This window comes from Electrona antarctica (assembly GCF_951216825.1).
Source record: "Electrona antarctica genome assembly, chromosome: 2".
Lineage (NCBI taxonomy): Eukaryota > Metazoa > Chordata > Actinopteri > Myctophiformes > Myctophidae > Electrona > Electrona antarctica.
In genome coordinates, this window is record NC_136807.1 from 63,715,151 (window position 1) to 63,719,407 (window position 4,257).

Consider the following 4,257-nt stretch of genomic DNA (forward strand, 5'->3'; position numbering starts at 1 on the left):
TTGAAAAATCGACAAAATGTAGCGCAAATCTTTGAAAATATCTGTTTTCAGAGCGAACATTTTAACTCAAAAAATTCCCTGGAACAACATATTTTCAGATGGGGGTCGGCGGCCAAATACATATATTTTTGGAGGTCCTTAAGGTTTGAGCACCACTGACATAGAAACATGAGTTTTTCAGAAAACATTTAGAAGGCATTTGTAGAATCGTCCTCAGGTCTAAATGGGTTAAAGCAAAAGTGGAACCAAACAACAACAAAACCAAATGTATGTACACGCTTTTACACACTTAAAAGGGAATAAAGAAGTGTAAACAGAGCCGTGTTGCATTGCAACTTAGGAATGTTAGGATAGATAAAACTTGCAGTTCTACAGCGAGGTTAGTTTAGGATAAACTGCTCTCTCTCTCTCTCTCTCTCTCTCTCTCTCTCTCTCCTCTGCTGGCCACTCAAACCATACCGTGTGTGTGTGTGTGTGTGTGTGTGTGTGTGTGTGTGTGTGTGTGTGTGTGTGTGTGTGTGTGTGTGTGTGTGTGTGTGTGTGTGTGTGTGTGTGTGTGTGTGTGTGTGTGTGTGTGTGTGTGTGTGTGTGCACATCAAAGGACACCAGCTGAGACTGAAGAGGAATGAGTGCACCATGTTTAGAAATTCTCACCCCTGGACTTGCGTCACATCACCCTAGGGGGGCGCCATGGCACCCACTCTGTGAAACCCTGGGCTAGACCAGATGGGGTCCTGCTCTTGACCATTTAGACCTGAGGCCGATTCTAAAAAAAGATGTCTTCTAAATCCTGACAGTTTTCTGAAAAACCCTATGTGGTGGTTCTCAAACTATTTCATGTCAAGGACGCCCAGAATTATCTGTATTTGGCCGCCGACCCCCATCTGAAAATATGTAGTTCCAGGGAACCCCCAGAAGCAGAATATTTGAGTTAAAAACGTTCGCTCTGAAATAATATATATTCAAAGATTTGCGCCACATTTTCATGATTTTTCAAAAATAGCAGATCTACAAGCTCATAGCGCCGCACTCGGTGCCACGCTATGAGCTTATAGATCTTCTATTTTTCAATATAAAGTATAACACTGATGGTTAAAACACCAAAAGGGGTTCCCGTCCTGAATGGCCGGGCTAGACCAGATGGGTGGGCCTTTCAATCTCGGTCCTGATCTCGGACAGGTTGGCTGAGAGTGAGAATTTCTGAGAAAATTATACTAAACTAACATCTGACGCTGGACATTCCGATCATGTCAGCCAAAGAGTTATGGACAGAGAGTGGAGAGATTGACGTATAAGGTCATACAATGGAAATGGCTCCTGTTTCGCACGTGACGCCCCAAATACGACATCACCAGTGGATTAATGGCTTTACGTGCAAAGTGAGAAAGGGTTCCCTAGACTTACTCTGTGTGTGGTAAATGGTAAATGGTGCATTTATATAGTGCCTTTATCCAAGGCGATTTACATAGATTGTGCATTACATTCACCCATTCATACACCGATGGCAGCGGAAACCATGCAAGGCACCAACTAGCACATCGGGAGCAATTAGGGGTTCAGTGTCTTGCTCAAGGACACTTCGACAGTAACTCTGGGGGAGCCCGGGTTCGAACTGGCAAACTTGCGGTTACCATCCAGGCACTCTACCCCTGAGCCACCGCCGCCGTGTGTGTGTGTGTGTGTGTGTGTGTGTGTGTGTGTGTGTGTGTGTGTGTGTGTGTGTGTGTGTGTGTGTGTGTGTGTGTGTGTGTGTGTGTGTGTGTGTGTGTGTGTGTGTGTGTGTGTGTGTGTGTGTGTGTGTGTGTGTGTGTGTGTGTGTGTGTGGCTTGGATTGGTATTGGATTGCTCCAAGAGAACAAGTTTCACTGCGCTAACGTGTGTGACAAATTGTACGACTTTTACTTTTAGTGAAAATCCACTCCTGTGTCCCGTATCTCTAGTGTAGTGTCAGTCTCTAGTGTAGAATGTAGTGTGTAGTGTGTAGTTAGGGTGACCAGATTCAAACTGTTCATTTGAGGGACAGAAGTATTGCTTCTGTGGGACAAGTGGGATGGGGTGACCCTGTCCACCCATCCCACTTGTCCCACACAAGCGATACTGGAATACCGGGTTAGCAACTTACTACTTCAGTTGCTATTAAATGCCTTGATGTCATATTCGACCATAGGCCTATTGGCTATCATTTATAAACTCCTCTGGTGTCTCACATTTTGTTTTAAAATCATGCTTTATTTTTATGCTATTTTAACAGGCTTAAAAACACATCTTGCAGGAAGAGACAATGAGAGAGCTTTACAACAGAAGGCCAACTATTAGGGGGCTAACTATTAGGGCATTTGAACACTGATGCAATTGCCTGCCAGTCACAATGTGGGACAGCTAGGGTCTCAATTTGTGGGACGCCTGAAAAGTCTTGGAAATGAGGGACTGTCCCACGCAAAGAGGCACATCTGGTCACCCTCACTACACTACACACTACACCGTGTAGTGTGTAGTGTAGTGTCAGTCTCTAGTGTAGTGTAGTGTCAGTTTCTAGTGTAGAGTGTGTGTAGTGTGTAATGTAGTGTAGTGTCAGTCTCTAGTGTAGTGTGTAGTATAGTATCAGTCTCTAGTGTAGTGTAGTGCCAGTCTCTGGTGTAGTGTGTAGTGTGTAGTGTAGTGTAGAGTACTGCTGCTTTCTGAAACAGCTTGAAGAAAAGTCTCTCCCTCTGATTTGACAGCCTGTCAGCGTCATGATGTAACAACTTGAAATGGAGCTCAGTGTGGAGAACTTTTAAACGGAACGAAAAACTAAACTTGACATGTGATGTTATTGAAGGAAAACTAAAAATACATGTGTTTGCCTTTACAATATCCCTCTTAAATGGGAATTTCTTCCTAACCGTTTTCTTTACAAAATCATGTTGATAATATGTATATTGACCAAAAAATATATATTAAAAAATAAATAAACATATAGGGTGTTGGTCCTTGAACTGTCTCCATCCCACCTTATGACGCCTCCCCCTTATGAAAAGCGTAGGAGGGGTCTAGCGTCAGCCAACGTAGAACAGGAAGAGTGCAGCAACAACACTGCATGGACTAACTAACCTGTCATATCATCTACCACAGAGGTAAACTAAAACTAAAACAATTGAATAAGAGTTCTAGTGGTTGATCCACCCGGACGGTAAATCCGCTAATTTGGTATGGAAGCAGTCTCTTAAACATGCATCCACAATGCTACAGCCTCTTAGACACGCATCCACAATGCAGTCTCTTAAACACCCATCCACAATGCAGTCTATAGACACCCATCCACAATGCAGTCTCTTAAACACCCATCCACAATGCAGTCTCTTAAACACCCATCCACAATGCAGTCTCTTAGACACCCATCCACAATGCAGTCTCTTAAACACCCATCCACAATGCAGTCTCTTAAACACCCATCCACAATGCAGTCTCTTAGACACCCATCCACAATGCAGTCTCTTAGACACGCATCCACAATGCTACAGTCTTTTAACCCATTTTGGGTGGCTATTTTTGAAAAAAAAACACGCTTCCACAATGCAGCCTCTTAAACCCGCATCCACAATGCTACAGTCTCTTAAACACACATCCACAATGCTACAGTCTCTTAGACACACATCCACAATGCTACAGTCTCTTAAACACACATCCACAATGCTACAGTCTCTTAAACACACATCCACAATGCTACAGTCTCTTAAACACACATCCACAATGCTACAGTCTCTTAAACACACATCCACAATGCTACAGTCTCTTAGACACACATCCACAATGCTACAGTCTCTTAAACACGCATCCACAATGCTACAGTCTCTTAAACACGCATCCACAATGCTACAGTCTCTTAAACACGCATCCACAATGCTACAGTCTCTTAAACACGCATCCACAATGCTACAGTCTCTTAAACACGCATCCACAATGCTAGTGCAAGATGTCTACAGAAATGTTAATAGAAATGTGCTCTAAAAAACCTGCATCGTGGAGATCTGTTGAAATCGCCTCTCTGCTGAAACACTTTATATATTTTCTTTTGTAATATAATGTCGTGCAACTGCACTGTATGTCCAGTAGGGGTGTAACGATATAAGAACTGCATCGAAACATCTATTTTAATCTCAAGAATGGAAGCATGTAAACATCAACACTGTCTTTGTATCGTATCGTGTTGTTTTGTGATTGCAAATGCAATGAGCAATTACTATGTAAGTCAGGCAGAACATGTCTGTCCGTCCGTGT